Source organism: Abramis brama (assembly GCF_963993115.1).
Source record: "Abramis brama genome assembly, chromosome: 14".
NCBI classification, from domain to species: domain Eukaryota; kingdom Metazoa; phylum Chordata; class Actinopteri; order Cypriniformes; family Leuciscidae; genus Abramis; species Abramis brama.
The window spans coordinates 25,338,870-25,360,172 of record NC_139976.1 but is presented as its reverse complement, the minus strand read 5'-3'; the positions used below and the strand labels follow the sequence as shown (position 1 = coordinate 25,360,172).

Below are 21,303 nucleotides of genomic sequence, written 5' to 3'. Positions count from 1 at the left end.
TCACGTGACCGCAAGCTACCTATGAGTATGTCCTCATTCTCAATAGCGAAACTCTCGTCATTACTAACATTACTATTAGCAAATGCTGTGAGAGAACTTTCAACAATTCCGGGCACTTGCTAACAAAATGTGAACTGTGTCATGCGATAAACGTTTATTTGAAAGTAAATAATTATCATATTAAAATAACATGGGTGTAAGTGCTGCAAACATGCATGCTGCTCACCTTCTCCATTCAGCCCGGAAGAGGGACACGATGGCGCCTTCAGTTCAAAACAGTTCGGTTATGTCATGTGACTTCCCAGGGCATATTTCAATACAATATTTCACTGTAATAATACTGTTTAATGCTGTGAAATCCTTAATTTTGTTCACTGTGTTGCTGTGATATTACAGACCTTGTTGTGATATAACAGCAGGTTTTAGATTACAAGATTTTACTGTAAAATAAGAGTTAAATGCTGTAAAATCCAAGGATACTGAAATTTTTACAGGTATTCATTGGGATATTACAGGGAAACTTAATTACAACAAGTTACTGTAAAATAATACTGTTAATTATTGTGAAATGCTGGTAATTTTTAACAGTGTATGTCTAAGCAAAGGCATTTGTTTGACATAGTAACCCCCCCCCCCCCCCCCCAGTAGCCAAGTGGTAATCTGTTTGGTTGTAAAATGTATTACAGAATTGAAATCGAATGTAGCTCTACACTGTAAAAAATATTTTTGCAATTTAGTTATTTCAACTTATTTTTGTGAGTAGAGATAACTAGATTGTCCAGACAACAATACATTTTAAGTTTTCTTGTCCTCAACTAGACTGAAAGTTGAATGAACAACTTAAATTGTTATTTTAACTTAAAAATGTATGTTTAAACAACTGCACTAGATTTTCTGTTGAATTAACAAGTATAATTGTTATTTTAACTTATAAATGTAAGTTAAAACAACTGCACTAAATTTTCTGCTGGTTTTACTTCAATTATACTCTAATGAAGTATAAATGATTTTAATAGAAGTGAATTTACTTTTTAAACTGAACTTAGTAAACTAAACTTAATTTATCTATATATCTTGCTGTCTGGTAGACTGCATTAAAACCTAAACTTCAATTTTATTTTAGTGTGTAACGATAGCCTACATTAAAAACATTACTGTTATTTAAAATTATGAGCACAAATTAATTAAATTACACAAAAAAATTTGTCTAGCTGTTTCAGTTTTTATTCATGGTCAGAATCGAGCGGATTTGAGCGATTCATGAAAATGAACCTCTCAAGATGATTCGGTGAATCATTTTTTTCTCTCTGAGAATTTTCGAGAAGCCAAGCCCGCGGAAACCGGATGATTTTCCCTGTTGGACCATACGTGTCTTCAGAAGGAGTGATACAGAGTAAGTGAAAGTGGATGCAAGTTTTTAGTTCGTTTTAGAATTATATTATCCATTTCAAGTCAGAGTGTTTTTGCACATCGCTGATTTTTTTTTTTTTTTACTTCCTTGTGTTCAAGCTTCAGTCAAGTTAAAAGCTGCTCGTTCACCAACTGGACCAAACCGGATTTTTTTTTTTTTTTTTTTTTTACGTCAGTTTCTCAGTTGCAGAGCGCCAGATATAGGTAAGTTTTCACCAAAATATTTGAATTAAAAAAAGTAACTGTCAAATTGAATCGATATGGGTGATATAAATATCAAGTAATACGCCTGTGGTTTGAAATGTCACGGTTTTCATATAGGCTACTAAGTTATTCAGTGTTTGGATTTTGCCGGCCTCGCGCCATTTCGTTCATGTTTTAAGAAATATTGATAATAGGGTGAATTACTCACGATGTTGTCACGAATTTAATATTATTGAGTGTATTTCTGCACATAGAAGATTCGCTCATTGTACTTTCTCGTGTTGACTCACAGGTTCAGTCAAGTACTTTGACTAAAAGCTTGTTCATCAACCGGAATTTTTTTACCTCAGTCACTTCAATTCAACTCAGTTGCAGAGCGCCAGATATAGGTAAGTTTTGACCACAATCTTTGAATTACAAAAGTAAATGTCAAATTGAATCGATATGGGTGATGTACAATTAATACGTCTGTGGTTTGGATGTTTTCATTATTACTATTCTTCGGAGTTTGGATCTTGTGCCATGTCGTCGCGCATGTTCATGTTTTAAGGAATCTTGATAATAGGGTGAATTAGTAACGATGTTGTCACGAATTTAAGATTATTGAGTGTATTTCGAATCAGAGTGTTTTGCACATAGAAGATTATCTCATTGTATTTCCTCGTGTTGACTCACAGGTTCCGTCAAGTTGACTAAAAGCTTGTTCACCAACCGGATTTTTTACTTCAGTCACTACATAACAGTTGCACCAGATACAGGTGAGTTTTCACTGTAATCTTTGGGAATTCTTAAAATTAACTATCAATTTGAATTGATGTGGGTAAAATAAGTAACTTATTATATCTGTACTTTTAAATTTGACTGTTTTTATTCATATGGGAAATGGTTGTGATTGACACACACTGCATGTTTCAGTGGTGCGTGTTTGAGTCACTTCCCAGATAGCACACGTACGTCGGGCCGACGTTGGCCCGATGCACAAAGTTCCATCGGCACGATGTCGCTCAGAGATCGTTTGCTCATCGGCAATATGTCGCCTCGACGTCGGCCTTTGATCGCAAATGATCTCCGGCCGATGTTTGAACGATGCAAAGCTGTAAATCTTTTGGCAGCTCTGCATGGGTTTTATAGGACCTTTATTTATATAGGTCGGACCTTTCGGGCTACTCCTTACATTAGACACCATGCGCTGCTTTCATTGACGCACGCACTTACGAACACACGCATGCACGCACACGCACACACACACACATACAGAGCGGAGATCGCGCTGCAACACTCACTCAGCAGCACATAAACTGTAGTCAACATTGCCCCGAGACTTAAATTGATAAAATAGCTTTGATACTGAACACATGCAACTTTCATCCCTCTTAATGGCCATATTCAAGAAAAAAAGTGGAGTAGTTTTACACTTCCATCTTACCTCGCACTCTTTCAACGTTAAACTGCTGGAATACATGCTCTGCTTCTGTGAACAGTAAACACCGCCTTCTATGATTTGATTGGCTATCTATTTGGATGGTCGCTGTAAGGTAGACCAGCCTAAAATGTAACTTTTAAACCTTTTTGCCATCCTAAAAACAGAGCAGAGCAAGAATTTCCAATATTGAATTTCCAGTTTGGCCATTTCTAACTATTGACATACTATTGTTATTATTGACGTATAATTATACACTGCAAAAAATGTTTTTCTTACTTAGTATTTTTGTGTTGTTTCTAAAGCTAAATTATCTGCCAGTGGGGTAAGAAAAATAATCTTGTTTTCCAATAGAATAAAGATTATTTTTCATTCCCCACTGGCAAATAATTTAGATTGTTTTAAGCAAAAATTACTTAAATTACTTTCTGTTTATCTGAAAACAAAATAGAATTTCTTATGTCATTTTACTTCTCTAGTAAATGCTTCTTGATTTAAGAATTTTTAGATATTTGGACTGGAAACAACACAAAAATACTTAGTAAGAAAAGCATTTTTTTGCAGTGTAGGACTTGTCCCCCTCAATGTCTATGAACATATATACAGCCCTGGAGTTACTTGACTATCCAATATGAAAAAAGTAGGCTCTACTGACATTGAAAAATATCAATAACTGTCTCTAGTATAATGAACAGACACAATTCAAGTTAAGACATTTTAATGACACCAGAAAGAACTCGAGGAGAAAAGGGATCAAAAGGGTTCCTCAGCAACAATGTAGAGAAGGATTCTTCCTGGCAACCTGTAACAGAGTGAAAAATATTGAGAAAAAGCAGTTAGGACTAAAGCTAAGAATTGTCATTACACTGGATAATATAATTAAAAATCTAACAATCAAAGGTACATCAGCTGGCAAACCATTTAATAGTTTAATAGGTTTAATAGTTTATTTAAAGGGAATGATTGTGGTGGGTAGTTTGCTCAAACTATGGCAGCGATACAGCGAATAGTTGTTCTAAAAGACGGCGCCGTCCGCGGAGTGCTTTCAAAGGCCAGTGAAAGCATACTTTCAGTTAAGTTGTAAGTAGATGCTAACTGTTTCTCATGAAGAACGTTTAGGGAAACACGTATTAACGATAAGGTACAGCTTAAGGTATAACTTAGGAACGACGTAGCGTTATGAGGGTTTCGGGAAATCCAGCCATTATCATAATTAATAACGTGTTTCCTGAAACGTTCTTAGTGTTGCGCTTTTATTGAGCAGGTCATGCAATAACATAAATTAGTTATTTACACCAATAATGTGATGCGGATGCTGGGCAATCTGGTGAGTTTTGGAGGTGGAGCATTGAAGAGAGGGGTGTGTTTGTTTGGGTTCATTCCAAATATCAACTATGTCCAACAGCGTTTTTGAAATATCGCTTACCCCATCTTAATATCTGGCAGTTTTGTGTCCATCTATAGTTGCCATCAGTTGAAATCTTCATGAGTGTTTGCATCATCTGAAATCTTCACAAGTGAGGCTGGATCCACACTGGATCTCGCTGTAATCTCTAGTGAACTTGCTGAGCATCCTGAGATAGAAACAGGGAAGCAACAGGAGAAAGATTAGCATAGCTGCAGTTCATATTATTTCAGGCAAAAGATGATCATGTGCACTTTTTACTATTTCATCACATATTAACTGTAAAACAAGATTATGAGATGTGTTAATTGAATGCTTGGCTAAAGAGTTGTGTCTTTAGTCTAGATTTAAATTGGGAGAGTGTGTCTGAGCCCCGAACATTATCAGGAAGGTTATTTATGAAAGTAAAAAAGTAGCAAAACTCGAGAGCATAAAGATGTGAATTTGAGAACTTGTCCCCTGTAAAATACAAGTCCAAAGTTTAATTTAGAGATTTGCACTCGCAGAACGTGACTTAATGCATAGACAGTGATATTAAAATAAATAAATGATAATTCTGTAAAACCATAATAATTAAAAATAGACTACTATGTACAGTTAAGCGTTTTCCTCACATAGAAAACTGGTAGAAAACCACTTTATGAGGTTTTTTAACATTAATATGAGTTCCCCTAGCCTGCCTATGGTCCCCCAGTGGTTAGAAATTGTGATAGGTGTAAACCAAGCCCTGGGTATCCTGCTACGCCTTTGAGAAAATGAAAGCCGGTAATAATCATAAATGTTTCTTGAGCGTCAAATCATCATATTAGAATGATTTCTGAAGGATCATACAGGGCTCCAGACTAACTTTTTTTATTAGGAGTGCTGTAGCCCCTGACTTAAAATTTTAGGAGCGCAAGCAGAAAATTTAGGGGCACACCTTCACATTTCCCCCTAAATAACTATTACAGACAAATGCTTTGATAATAAATAGACTTAGCGTACAGAAATTATGGTGCAGTTTTATCACAGGGCTCCAGACTAACATCTGAGGGCAGCGGCACTAAGTTCTACAGAAAGTGTTTGGTAGCACTGTGGGATGACAAAGCACTGAGCTTAATTTGAGGTGTATAGATAAAGTTCAATTTAATTATTATCATTCATAATGTCTTAATATTAATTCAAAAGCAAAATGAGTGACAAAATAGATATTAGGGAGTGAAAATAGCCAATAAGCTCCCTCAGCAGCTATGTTTACAATGGTAATTTAGTCTTTCTTTTTTTTTTTTTTTTAAATAAGTGTTTTCCTACTTCTAAAAACTTTCAGTTTTATAAATAGAGACAATCTTTAAAAGGTTTAAAAGGATGAACAAAAATGTTTTGGTCAACACATTAAAAATAACATTTAAATATGATATAGTTTTGAAGTGCTGGAAAAAGATGTGTAGGCTACTTTTATAACCACAGTATACCATTATAGTTATGCCTGGTTCAGATTACACAATTTTTTTGTATGTTACGATAGTCACTGTGTCAGATTACACGATTTTGACTCCTAAAAATCTTGTCATGTCCTGGACAAGAAACATTGTCAGACTACACGTTGCTTTACGAACAATCATCGCGAGCCGTCAGCCGTCTCACACACACATTCACTCGCACATGTACACACGCACTCACTCACTCACACACACACACACACTAGGGGTGGGCGATATGACCTAAAATTAATATCACGGTATTTTTCATCTTTTGAACGGTGACGGTATAATATCACGGTATAACTTTTTTTTTTCACCAATAAAGAAATTTTCATTGATTTACTCCTTGATATTTATTCCTTTATAAGCAGTTATATATTACTGTATTCTAAATATAATTAGCCTATGTTTTATCCACAACTTTAAATGCTTTAATTTAGGCTATTTTGTAACAGCGCCACAGTTTAGCGCACCACGTAGAACACTCGGGAACCGCACCTGTGGCTGGCTGCACTGCTGCTTCGTGCTCAGTAAGGAATATAGGTAGTAATCTCTATGTGTCTGTCTGTCCGTTTGCATTTTGATTATTTCGAGAACCGTTCATCCAATCGACTTCACAAGGGAGTGCAGTGTCTCATTTGGTGCAATATAGACAGACACGCGAGACGCGACACGTTCAGAATTAATAGTAAACTACAGAACAGCGCGAGCGGGAAGCGGCGCACCTCACGCGAGCAGGGCGGCTATATTCTCCGAGAACGGACACTGCACTAGTGATATAAAACGCACACAGTCTGTTAATTAAGCAATACTTTTAAGGTAGTCTAATATTTTTCTGACTAACAAATTACTGACACAGTAAAGGGTAGATTTAAATAAAGAAAAACGAAATTTAAATAAAGAAAAACGAAATTTAAATAAAGAAAAAAACGAAATTTAAATACAGAAAAAATGAAATTTAAATAAAGAAAAACGAAATTTAAATAAAGATTAAAGCTGCAAGCAGCATTTATCGGGGTTCAAGCAGTTAAGGCCTTTAAGCACACAAGCATCAAAAGACATTACGTTTTATTTAGCAAGCATTTAACAACTGCCATCATAGATGAAAAAGTCAATTTACAGCCAATACATGCAGTTTGCCATAGGAAATATATGGTTTTAAAGCGTTTTTACAGTTATAGCACCTTTTTGCCTGAGTCTTCTTACAGTCTTGCCTGATCTCCACCACTTTTATTAGTAGTACTCAAAGTGTGCCTATATATATGTGTCAAATTTGTTGTAAATATGTAATTTTGATTAGGAGTTTAGACAATTATATTCAGTGGCGTAACGAGCCAACACCGGGCCCTTAAGTAGGATTATCAAGGCGGGCCCCTTGATGACGCAATTGATGACATTGATGACGCAATGTCCGCGAGTAGGCTACCATGAATAGGGCAGGATATGATCATATACAGCATATAAGAGATGAGATGACTAACAAAATCAGGAGGAGCCTACGCTCACCAAAAAAAAAAACAATAAAAAAACACTGGTGACAGCGCACCATAACACATTGTTAGGCCTAGGTCCAAATACATAAAAAAGATGCTCTCATACATTATAGTGGGATTTTCCGGGCTTTCCTATGTGCAACTGCAAAGTTGTCGATTAGATCAGGATTGTGCGCACGGGCATTCTCAATTGACCCTTCGCAGGGAGTTTGATTGACAGGCGATCTGACTAATCATAATCCGCCATTTTGTCCCACAAAGCAGTCAGGAGAGTTAGTAGATTAACTTTGGAGGATTTAAATTTGAAAAACAAAGTGTACTGACGTCTTAGCACTTTAAAACAACATTCCTTTTATGTTCATTCATGTTTATTTTAATGCTATAAATTAACTAGAAGGAAGAGATGATCGGTTCACGAGCAGCTTTAACTGAGCCTTGAGTCTACAGCGATCTGTCAGACACATTAAACAGTCACAAAACGGTATTTATTGTTTAAATGTCTCTAAAAAATGACTACATTTGAAAGGTGAGACTTTTGGTGCTTTTCCATTACCAGTACCAGCTCAACTCGACTCGACTCGACTCGGCCCGGCTCGCTTTTCGCTCCGTTTTCCATTGCAGATAGTACCTCCACAATAGTACCTGGTCGTCATAGCGTGTGACTTAATCTTCTACGCGATATACATCCGCTGCCACACACAATGGACAATGGAGGAAATCGAGTGTATGCTGTTTTTGGATGTTTTTGTTTTTGCTGTTTTTTATTCAGGATACTCCGTCTGGCGCGTGCAATGATGACGCAGTGAATAGTGACGATTCTCTCTGACCAATCAGCAGTCTGCCGTGTTTTCACGTTACATTTTAGTATCGCCTCAGCTTGCCCCAGCTCGCTTAAAACCTCGCCGGAAGTGGTACGAAAAAAAGTACCTGGAAGCAGGTACAGGTACAACTTTTACACAGTGGAAAACCAAACAAAGCCGAGCCGAGCCGAGCTGGTACTGTGTAGTGGAAAAGTGCCATTTGTTTCATATCAAAAGTACTTGTCTGTCAGCGCGCTGTCTCCTCTCTGATCCGCAATGTATTTTTCACTGCGTGAGAACTTGGTGTGGTGTGAGAGTGGCGTCGCTTGTCAGACATAGCAACAGTAACTAAAGTGGGCGGGTCTTTGCGAATGGTCATTGACAGTATGGACGGGGATTCGCCAGTCCCAATTCAAAACAAATTTCATGACAATCCATCATTGTTTGTTTCAAACATGTGAGAGCATCAAAATGATCCATGGGTGAAATTGATTGGATTTAATTCATTTTTTTGTCAGTTCCTATCATAATTTTAACATTTTGGCGTTATTGTTTAGCTATTTACCTATGTTTTCAAATTTCCTTTGTTTTTTTATTGTTGTCTCGATCGGACTAACGGCTTTGAAGATAAACACAATTTTTTAAAGCTCTAAATGACACTTACAAAAACCATAAGGCAAAACCTGGCATGTTTGGTATTGTTGGACTCGGCAATGATTCAGGAGTCTTAGGAGGTCACTCCTGTGAAAAAACACTGGCTTGAAACTTCTAAGGCTCCTTCAAGGCATTGTGCCAATGACATATACTGAGTTTTTTGAGATACACTAATGTTCTCATAGACTATCATGGCACCCTGGACAAAGACACTGCGTGCCAATTTTCAGTAGAGTAACATTTGGGTGCGCTTATAGCTATTTTCATGATTTTTTTTCACTGTTATAGCGCCACCAAGTGGTCAATTGTCACGATTTTTTTCATGTCAACTCAGATTGAGCTTATGAACATGTGTCCCAAGTTTAGCAAAAATATCTCTTTCCGCTCACAAGTTATACCCATTTTATAGTGCCACCAAGTGGCCAATTGTCATGATTTTTTTTTCACATGACCTCAGAATGAGCTCATGAACATGTGTCCCAAGTTTTGCGAAAATCTCTTTCCGTTCACAAGTTATAACTGTTTTGTAGTGCCACCAAGTGGCCAATTGTTGCGATTTTTTTCAAGTGATCTCAGGTTGAGCTCAGGAAGATGTACCCCAAGTTTAGCAAAAAAATTCCTTCCCGTTCACAATTTATAACCGTTTTAGTAAAAGTGGCCCTGGTGCCATCAAATATTTTGGTTCCCCTTATCGACCGTTAATTGAAATTTAGAATTGTTTGGATGATTATTGATTGTCAGACTCCAGAGAATATTCTTGCAGTGGTTTGGTTCCGATCGGGCCAAAAACATAGGAGAAGTTCCCAAAAATAGGTTTTTCCAAAAAATGCAATTTACTCGAAATTGGCGCCTGAAGGGCAAGCAAATCGGAGATAGCCATTTTGTCCGCCTTGAGCCAAGGATTCCAACGATATAAGACACTTGATCCTGGGACAAACGGTCTAAGATTTTGAACTTTTGGTTGCTGTAGCGCCACCTATGGGCCAATCGGGGTCATACTCTGATAGGTTGTCCCCAAATTGAGGCCTACCATCTGGCCAGGTTTCAAGTCTCTAGGCCTTACGGTTTGTCCTGCACGATGCGTTTTACAAATCCTCACAATTACAATAGGGTTTCAGCATTTCATGCTTGAACCCCTAATAAGAATGAAGGCTTTTTGCCAGTTATAGCGCCACCTATGGTCCGATCTCCATGAAACTCTGCATGCTTCCTCCCCATGCTCGGACACATATGCTCGTCAATTTTGGTGAAGTTCTGAGTTTTCCTTTGGGATTTATAGGCTTTTTAGTGTATTTTGCCACGCCCCTTTTCTAAATGACCCTGTTACAGCCACCCAAATGCAAAAGTTCAACTTTTTTTCGATAATTATTGATCTAGAGAGTCCAGAGAATTGTCCTAGACTGGTTTGGTTCCGATCGGGCGAAAAACCAGGGACTAGTTCGCAAAAGTAGGTTTTGGACAAAATTCGACATAGCAGAAATTTTTCCCTGCCTCCATCCAAATCGGAGATAGCCATTTTGTCCGCCTTGAGCCAAGGATTCCAACGATATAAGACACTTGATCCTGGGACAAACGGTCTAAGAGTTATGAGCGATTTTGAACTTTTGGTTGCTGTAGCGCCACCTATGGGCCAATCGGGGTCATACTCTGATAGGTTGTCCCCAAATTGAGGCCTACCATCTGGCCAGGTTTCAAGTCTCTAGGCCTTACGGTTTGTCCTGCACGATGCGTTTTACAAATCCTCACAATTACAATAGGGTTTCAGCATTTCATGCTTGAACCCCTAAAAAACGAAATTTAAATAGGCCTAAAGAAACACTAAATTTAAATAAAGAAAAAACAAAATTTAAATAAAGAAAAACGAAATTTAAATAAAGAAAAAAACGAAATTTAAATACAGAAAAAATGAAATTTAAATAAAGAAAAACGGAATTTAAATAAAGAAAAACGAAATTTAAATAAAGAAAAAACAAAATTTAAATAAAGAAAAACGAAATTTAAATAAAGAAAAAACGAAATTAAGTTTGCCTAAATTAAAAACGAGATTAATTTAGATTGATAATAACGGGTAAAAAGTCTAATACATTTTGTTTATTCTATTTTCCACAATGTCAAAGCAACAGCAGCAATACAAGCTCAGGCATGCACTTCGGTTCATACAAACTCCGCTGTTCTGCGCTCTAGCCAGAGAACACTCTTGTTGCAGGAACACTCAGGCGTCGGTTCTATTTCTAGCTTGCACGCGTTTTCCGCGTGGCTCGAGCCGCGCCTGAGACGCGTGTCTCACGCAGGCAGTGTGCAAACTCCAACCTTTTAACATGGGAGCCGAAATAAAAACAGACACCCAACGCAGCTGAGACTCTCACGCCAGCAGCCAGTGTGTCGCCGGCCTTATTCAAGCGCGAATGAGAACCGTTTCGCGGGGGATCCCAGGTGTCAATAAAACAAAAACATTTTTTCGTTGTTGTTTTATAAATGCTCTGACAATTGTTTAATAAATGTTCAATCAAAATGCAAAACATCGCGTCTTTTTTTTTTTTTTTTTTTTTTTTTTTTTTAGTCGACTAATCGTTGTGCAGGACAGGACTTTGGTCGACTAAGCCTTTCTTTGGTTGACTACAGCCCTAATGTAAATGCAGCCGTTCAAGGAACATAATTGATTTATTACGGTATTGACGGTATTAGAAAATCCATGTCGTGGCGCAATGTCACACCGGTGATGACTATGACACCGGTGTACCGCCCACCCCTAACACACACACACACGCTCTCACTCACTCACTCACTCACACACACACACACACACACACTCACTCTCGCTTGCGCACGCACACACACACACACACACTCACTGGCGCACACACTCTCTCACTCACGCTCGCTCGCTCACTCACTCACTCACTCACTTGCGCGCGCGCGCACACACACACTCATTCACTCTTGACGGAACCCGTCATGGAGGACCGTTAAAAAATTAAAAAACTTTTTGTCGTGATGTCGTAAAGCATCGTACGCGACGTCGGTTGTCGCCCACTATCACACTATACGAGATGAAATTTACTGGTCGCACATGTGCGACTGGATGTAAAATTCAGTCGCACACACTCAAATTTTGGTCGCAAAATGCGACCATTTGGTCGCAGTCTGGAGCCCTGTCATATGAAGCTGTGATGCTGAAAATTCAGTTTTGATCACAGGAATTAATTACATTTTACAATATATTCACATAGAAAACAGTTATTTAAAATTTGTTATATTATTTCACAATATTATTGTTTTGAATGCTGTCTTGGTGAACATAAGAGACTTCTTTCAAAACATAATTTTTTTACCAACACAATTAGTGTATGTTTGACATTAGTGTATGTTTGAAGTTTTACTTACTAATCATATGGTTCATAGCGCCTTAGAGATGATGATCCGAGATGATGATCCGCCCAACTCTGCTACGGTGGAGGCCAGGGCATCAACATTGAAGGATCTAGAAACACAACAAACCATTTGTCACAGAGCCAACAATATTATTATATAATGCCAGGTTTATTACAAGTAAGAAGCTATAGCTAAGCTATATTATTATATATTATATTATATTAAGCTATATTATATATAAGCTACAGCAGAAGTGAAATGCTTTTCTGAGATGAGTTTCTGAATCTATTTGACCTGCATCTGGGCATGGAGTACCTACGGCCTGAGGGAAGTAGCTTGAACTGGCAGGACAAAGGATGACTAGGGTCAGCTGCCCTCTTTGCCACTCTGTTGGAGTAAATGTGTGAGAGAGGGGGAAAGATTGCCTGCAATCTTGCTACACGTCCTAACAATACTCTCTAATCGATTTTTTGTTTTTTTGTAGACAAGGAACCAAACCAGCAGATAAAACAGAAGGTTAAAACAGACTCAATAAAACAAGAATAAAACATTCTCATCAAAGTGGGGTCAATGTTAAAATTCCTGTCTACGGTAAAAATGCATTTGCTGCTGGGCTTTGGCACAAACAGCATCAGTGTGTGATTCAAAACATAGCTTACTATCAATTATTGTGCCAAGGTACTTGTATTCTTGTATCTCAATAGGTTGGCCATCAATGATAGTGAGGGGAAAAGGGGGGGCTCTGTTTCCTAAAATCAATAATTAATTCTTTAGTTTTGGATTTCCTACCTGTATTTCCTACTTCTCCGGCAGCAGCTTTCTTCAGAAATGTTGAAGTCGTGGAGCTGTAATTCCCTCTGTTATGGGTTATTTTGTTGCTGCTGAAATCACAGAACATTTTTTTTATCAATATTTGTTTACCATTGAGCTAGTTTCAACCAATTTCCTCACTCCATGTAAGTGACGTCACCGATTAGGCCTATACGTTTATGTTTACGTTTGTGTAAAATAAATTAGCTCACTTCCAGGTAAAACCTTTACAAAAACCTCTCATATACACATAATAGGCGATTAAAAGCCCAAACTTTCATAAACAAAAGCTCAACCGAGTTAACATTAACTTAGCTTAACTTAACGTAGCTGCTAACTTACCTCTTCTGAAAACGGTTGAGATGCTAACGGACTTTTTCCGAAGACACAAAACCATGTCTATAAAAGTAATTATTCAACATAAGCGTATCAATTACAAGTAAGAGAAGTGTCAAGAACAGTTGTGTGTATTATCCGTGTGATATTAGAGATTAATATCACCTGAAAGCAGTGAAAACAACAGCGAGAGAGAGGGAGATTTCCTGCTTACCAGTCGCAGTGGTCCCGCGGCGTTTCCATGGCAACTCTGCGCCGCGGCCGCTCCAGTGTTTGAAAGGGACTTGAAAGTTCACGCGCACAACGCGACATCGGCCTCCCGTATAGTGGGCCGACCTAAAGCCGACGTAACGGAGCTGGGAAATAGAGCACTGACTGACAAGAGATCTGTCTACACCAGGCCGACGCCTTTGCGATGTTATAGGGAGGAAGGCCGACGCTCGATGTTGGGCCAACGTCGGCCCGACGTACGTGTGCTATCTGGGTTGTAATTTGAGAACACATTTCAACCATCTTCCTAAATTCATCATGTGAATCGTTTATAAACCTGTAGTCTGAAGTTTTAGGCATTTGAAAGCAAAAATATTAAAGGGTTAGTTCACCCAAAAATGAAAATTCTGTCATGCATTAATCATTTCTTGTAAAATAATTCAGTAATTACTCATCCTCATGTTGTTCCAACCCCATAACCCCTAATTTCCACCAACTGCGGAATGGCTGCGGATCCGCTCCGGAACGGCGGTGGAGTCGATAGGTTTCCATTAAAGTCAATGTGTGTATTTTCACTGAATGCGGAACGGCTGCGTTCCAACTCCGGCGATCCGCAGCCCTCCGGAGCAGATACGCAGAGCTTCTATTTTTGCCGGATGCCGGAGAGCTCCGCAACAATTCAGCACTTATATCGCGCGATCATATACGTGAATCTCGTGGGTCCTTGTGACCTCAGCTGTCAGTCATGGCCGCAGCCATTCCGCAACAAATCCGGACCTGGTGGGTATTGAAGGATGATGGAGCACAGAGCCGACACGCAGCGGAGCCGATCCGCAGCCGTTCCGCAGTTGGTGAAAATCCGGGTTAAGACTTTCGTTCATCTTTGGAGCACAAATTAAGATATTTTTTGATTAAATCTGTGAGCTGTCTCACTCATCCATAGGCTTCTAGGCAATTTCATTCTGCCGGTCCAGAAAAGTTAGTACAAACATTGTTAAAATAGTCCAAGTGACTACAGTGGCTCAACCTTAAGTTTATCAAGCGACGAGAATACTTTTTGTGCGCAAAAAACAAACAAAAATAATGACTTTATTCAACTCTTCATTTTCTTCCATGTGGGCCTCTGACGTGAGTTCACGAGAGCGCCACGATGCATGCGCGAGAACTGAGAAGATGACGCAGATGGGTCTCAATGTAGTGTTTTAAATGGTTCTAAAGTGTGCATTTCCTGGATGTCCAAATCGTGAGAAACCAAGAAGAAAACGTAAAAGTGCCTTACCAGTGCAGCAAAATTAATGGCTTACCTTTCACACTTTCCCATCAAATGATCGCGAGCGTCATCTTCTCAGTTCTCGCACATGCGTTGTGGCGCTCTCGTGAGCTCATTCAGAGGCCCACACAAAATAAAATGAATAGTTGAAAATGGTCTGGGGGTTTTTTTGTACAAAAAGTATTCTCGTCGCTTGATAAACTTAAGGTTGAGCCACTGTAGTCACTTGGACTATTGTGTTAATGACTGTTATATTGTCTGTTTTGAAATGTAAATAATATAGTCCTTAAATTTATTTATTTATTTTTGTATGGTATCTAATTATTTTATTTTTTATTTGGTTTCATTTGTGTTATGGTAACAGAGGTCTTTTATTTTGACGTTCGCCCGCGTGAGCGGATATAATGCGCATATGGTCCAAACATTTCAGTATGGAACGAGACCCAAACGTACATGGTTGTGGTATCAAAGGTTTACGGTTTGCAAGGAGTTTAAAAGGATTTAGCTCCTGGTTTAAATGGAGAACAAGGTACGGTTATAGACTTCCTGCTATCTTCCCAGCTAACACAGTTACGTTGTGAAGACGTAACCGGACCGGACCATATTCGTCGTAGCGACGTACCACATAACGTTCCAGCGACGTAACTTTGTGATTCCCATAATCGTCGTGGCGACGTTATAGTGGTACGTCGCAAGAACGTGATGAGGACGTCTCAATGACCAAACTGGCATGTTGCGAGGACGTAACATCAAAGGGCCATATTCGTCGTAGCGACGTACCACATAACGTTCCAGCAACGTAACTTTGTGATTCCCATAATCGTCGTGGCGACGTTATAACTGCACGTCGCTATAACGTGACGAGTACGTCTCGATGACCAAACGGGCATGTTACGAGGACGTTTCCTCAAAGGACCACATTAGTCACAGCGACGTGCCAAATAATGTTCCAGCGACGTAACTTTGTGATTCCTGTATTCGTCGTGGCGACGTTATAGTGGTACGTCGCTGGAACGTGGCTGGTACTTCCTAACGACCAAAATACAACGTCCACATTTATTTTTAATATACTTCTCACCTTTAGTCCTGGGAATTAAGATGTGCTTGATCCATAACTTCGAAATCCACATAGAACTGATAAACTCAAACATTTCATTCTCTGCTGTAAAACCTTATAAATTCTAATAGGGAATTGTGTACTATCGTTTCCAGTTAATACATTTAGGGATCAATACATATATGTAATGGAAACCAACCCCTATTAAATTCTAAATAGAAAATGGCCCAAAACCCACACTGTATTCATTTATTAATCAGAATTTATTCAGTGCTACTTTGTACAATTACTAAGCCAATACATTTTGAACATTAACGAATTTTTAACCATGCAAAGTGTTAACAAGTTATGAGTGCAGAAATGTAACATCAATTAATTAATCAAAAAACATAATCAATGAATAATGTAACCAACTATTAAAACGTATTCTTTTTATTGAAAAAAGTGTTGTATCATCAGGGGTGTAGTTAAATAATAATCAATACTCTTATTGATACTACTTTTTATAATTTGGTGGAAAAACAATAAAGACCTTAAAAAAAAAAAGATTCAGCAGTTTCTTTATTATTAATTTTATTTGCAGAAATAGGTTAAATTGTTTCCTGAGTGTCCTGTGAGGCTCCTGCTACAAATGTCTGGTGGTAATGTGCTTCATTGCTTCACTACCAGTAGCTAAACCTGAACAATGCAAATATTTACAAAGATCTATAGTCCTTGAGCTTCTCTGAAGCTAACAAATAAAAAATTATTGTTAGTAAAGAGTAAAGATATGTAAAAAATTAAAATAATTCTCTCCAGTATTATTTCACCCACCCAAATATACATCCAGAGTTTTTTGTTCAAGAAAATTAGTATGATGACTTTCTCAGAGAGAATCTGAGACCTCTCTTTCCTGACTGTGTCCCAGCTCGGCCAGCTGTGGTAAACGCTCCTTCAGACAGTGTTGAGGAGGCAGAGGGAGATGATGGAGAGCTGTGGGAGAAGAGGAGGAGTGTCTTTCTTACCCCACCAGCGGAGGGCAGGGTCTTCTGAGGCACGGATAGGCGGAGGGTCTCGCTCTATATATTCACTGGAAGCTGAAAAATAAATTGTACCATGCTATTGTAGTCAGGTTTATAGCTTTTTGTTAGAAAGGTATAAGAAAATTGTCTAACTTACGTGTTCCTCCTCCTCTTCCTTATCCCGGGCTGCACTGTCACCTCATCGTCCTTCTAGGCAGCTAAAACAGAGGAGAACTTTATTAATGTTGCTAATCTACAGCTTTTAATGCTTTTGAAAGTAATTTATGCTCACCAAGGCTGCATTTATTTGATCGAAAATACAGTAAAAACTGTAATATTGTGAACTTTTATTACAATTTAAATAACTGTTTTCTATGTGGATATATGTTAAAATGTAATTTATTCCTTGTGATCAAAGCATTTTCAGCATAATTGTGTGAATATATAGTGAAGATCAGTCTTCAATGTCACATGATCCTTCAGAAATCATTCTAATATGATGATTTGATGCTCAAAAAACATTACATTCTAACATTTCTAATACTATCCAGTCAAGTAAGTGACGTCATCGATTAACAGCAAATACATTTATCAGTTGGTTAAATTAATTAGCCAACTTCCAATCACCCATTCAACTGCCAGCAAATCCTTTACAAAACTAACAAAAAAATATCACCTACACATAAAGATGTGATTAAAAGCCCAAACTTTTATAAACAAGAGCTTAGGTTAGCCTGACAGTTAACGTTAGGCTACCTCTTCAGAACACGGTTGAGATGCTAACGGAGTTTTTCGAAGACACTAAACTATTTCTATGAAGTAACGTAAAATTTTCAATAGATGTGTGTCAATAACACGTAAGAAAAATGTCAGGAACAGTAGTGTGCATTATTTGTGTGATTTTTAGATTAAACTCACCTGAAAGTAGTGAAAACAACAGCGAGAAATGGATTTCTGCTTTTTGTCAGTTGCAGAGGTCCTGCGCCGTTTCCATGGCAACCGCTCCAGTGTTTGAAAGCGACTCGCATGTTAAGTTCAACGCGCACGCCCATATCAGCCAAGCAGCATTTACATAAATAAACATCTAACACATTATGCTACATTAATAAAAATCTCATGAATTTAAAACTCATTTTGAAGCTCGACCCGCTCATATGTGCAAAATGCCGCCACTCCACGTGAAGTGTCACTTTTATTTAAGATTTTGTATTGTTGTTTTTACTAACACTCAACCTCCTTAATAATAATAATAATAATAAAAAATACATATAATATTTTAATATATATATATATATATATATATATATATATATATATATATAACGTTGTATAACTACTACGATAGTACTTGTAATGCAATTTTCTGGAAAATTATCTGCGGACCAGATGGGAAAAAAATGGAACTTTACCACGACGTCCTCACAACGTTCTCCATGGGATAAACTAGCGACGTCTTTTGAGGACGTGCCCACAACGTTTCTGGAACGTTACCCAAGATTCTAAAAAATGGAACTTTACCACGACGTCCTCACAACGTTCTCCATGGGATAAACTAGCGACGTCTTTTGAGGACGTGCCCACAACGTTTCTGGAACGTTAGCCAAGATTCTAAAAAATGGAACTTTACCACGACGTCCTCACAACGTTGTCATAAAGTAATGTCACGCTGACCAAATGACGACTAACTGACGACGTCGTCACAACGTACTGTGTTAGCTGGGTTTGTTTTGTTTTGATTTATTTTCTTTGTATTAAAATTAATTGTTGGTTGTTTTGTATAATGTCTAGGTATGTTTAAGTCATTAATCTTTACTTATGTGGTTTTGATGTATGTCTATTTCAAGGTTTATTCATTTTGGTATTTTGTTTTCTTTTGTACAAGCTTTTACGTTGATTCTCAACGAGTCATGTCGTCCAACGGTGATCGAATCTGTGATGACGGACATTCAAATAAAGTGTGTGGGAATCATCAGTAAACGAGTTCAACCTTTCTTAAACCAGGCAGCTACATATTGTAACAATTTTTTTAATAACTTTTCTGGGCTGGCAGACATCGATTACCCAGCAGTCTATGAAGGAGTGAGCCAGCTCTCAGATTTCATCAAAAATATCTTAATTTGTGTTCCAAAGATGAATGAAAGTCTTACGGGGTTGGAACAACACCTTTAATGCTTTTCAGAGTTTCTTTTTGAAAGGAATGTTGTGAACAGGATGTTTCATGTGTTGGTATGTTGTGGAAGTGGCATTTTAGAGTGTTTAGTTTAATTGATGAATTTGTTGAAGCTTGAGAGCATAAATAATTGGTAACTTAGTTGATATTAAAATGGCATTTAAGCCAATTCATAGGTCTTTAATGTGTTTAACAATGTTTAAACGCTTTCTTTTGGAACAAAGGATGTTTCTATATTGAATGCTGTGGGTTGATCTTGTTTAATGTTATTTAACAAATTAATCCACAAGACATGCATTGAGACCGGTGTAAAACACCTTTCCATGAGGTTGTTTTCTGCAATTTCATTGCAAAAAAAAATTGTATTGTATATAACACCTGATGTACTCGTTACATCATACGTACTCGCTCAAGAAGAATGGCATCTATGCTAATGTTAGTCTTTCTGTTTATTCCAAGGTTTACTGAAGTCAGCCGGATCTGGGCCGTATCCAGATCAGGTGGTGGACCTGCGCCTGGACTCATCCACAACACATCCCTGAAGTGCCAGCCTCATCAGCCCTGTGAAGGCCTCATCGACACTACAGCCATCAGCACTGATCCTCAACAAACTCGTCTACATACCGGCGTGACTCCGACTTCCAATCAGATGGAACTGGATAAATATTCTGAATGTTCTGATCCAATCTGACTTCTGATCTGTAATGCTGCCTGAATCATTATCATACACTGTTCGTTCTTTGGCCAGAGGAGAACTGAGCGACTGAGCCTGGGTTCTCCCAAGGGTTTTTTCTCCATTCTGTGACATGTCACCTGATGGAGTTTTGGTTCCTTGCCACTGTTGCCTTGGCTTTTGGCTTGCTTAGTTGTGGACATTTAATATTCAACAATATTATTGATCTGCCTTACTTAAGGTGGAAGATGACGCAATTTTCTTCTAGAAACAAACTTTGTTGTATTATTTATGTTATCACTGTAAAGCTGCTTTGATACAATCTGTATTGTAAAAAGTGCTATATAAATAAAGGTGACTTAACTATTGTAAATTGTATCAGTGATTATTTTACAAATTAATGTTCTAGTAGTAATTAATTATTTGGTACTGCTGCAGGTTTCAAAACACTACTTTAGTTGGCTGAACTTATTGGATGTAGTTTAGAAAACTTAACTTTAGTTTGCTGAACTTATTGGATGTAGTTTAGAAAACTTAACTTTAGTTGACTTAACTTAAATTCGAAGTTAACTTAACTAAATTAAATCAGTTCATTGAACTTCATAACTTGTCAGGTATACTTTTCCAAATTTGTCAAGTACACTTTTATAAATAAGTTAGTTTAACTTAAAAATATCCATGCAAAAAGATAACAAAAAAGAATGAGTTAAGTCAACAAAATAATTTTTTACAGTGTACCTGTGGAATCGATCACAGACAGCATATGCAGATGTTCAACTAATAAAGATCTTCATCATTGGCAAACAATAGGATGCATCTGCAGATTTTCTTTTAATTGACTGTAGGTCCATGGCCACTTCATCCAACGCTCTTAATTCCCTTTTATGACTCCTGTTACGAGTGCTAAATCGCTTCAAACGATTCAGTGCATACAGGAAACTGAACAAATCATTCAAACTGATTTGCGAACCAATTCATACAGTGTTGACAACTTGTTTGATCAAGTCTTTGAACAGAATTGACTCAAAAGAGTGATTAATTTGTGAACAGGGCATCGCTCATGCCCCAGAAAAAGAGAAAGCGCGTGCTTGGAATAAACTACGCGTTTCTTAACATGCATTGCATTAAAATAAAGTAACGAGAGGAATGTCGCCCAATTAAAGTAAAAGTACCCACATTTAAATATACAAATTTTCCCCAAAAAAATACTCAAGTAAATGTAATGAAATAAATGCACTTTGTTACTACCCACCTCTGACGAAAACGAGACCATAACTGAATTTTTTTAAAAAATAAAAAAACTGTTTTGAATGACAAAAACTATGACAAAATCTATTGACATTTTCGTCAACGGATAAGAACTAGACGTAAATGTTACTTAGTGATGATTTGGGAAGAGATCCATTCAGAACTGATGTCCTGCATTTGTGGTAGATGTGCACATTTGAATTGTTATTGCTGATCTACCTGGCGGGACTTGAGTTGGCATGCGCTTGATGCATGTCTCATTAAACATTCAAAAATGTAAATGTCTGGGAGAAAGAGAAGAGCAGACATA

At 37.8% G+C, this 21,303-nt stretch overlaps 1 protein-coding gene and 1 long non-coding RNA gene across 5 annotated transcripts in view; both read left to right on the top strand.

Moving 5' to 3' along the window:
- The window catches only part of plxdc1 (plexin domain containing 1), a 935,956-nt gene that overhangs the window by 366,208 nt on the left and 548,445 nt on the right, over positions 1-21,303 (top strand). The window lies entirely within an intron of this gene.
- Positions 1,203-20,110, top strand: LOC311096439. 3 transcript variants are annotated; one of them, XR_014609035.1, is made up of 4 exons: positions 1,203-1,393; positions 1,510-2,003; positions 2,292-2,372; positions 19,532-20,110. It is a non-coding gene; the product is annotated as an uncharacterized lncRNA (long non-coding RNA). The 3 variants fall into 3 exon arrangements; XR_014609036.1 differs by having other exon boundaries at positions 1,203-1,614; positions 1,907-2,003; XR_014609037.1 differs by having other exon boundaries at positions 1,203-2,003.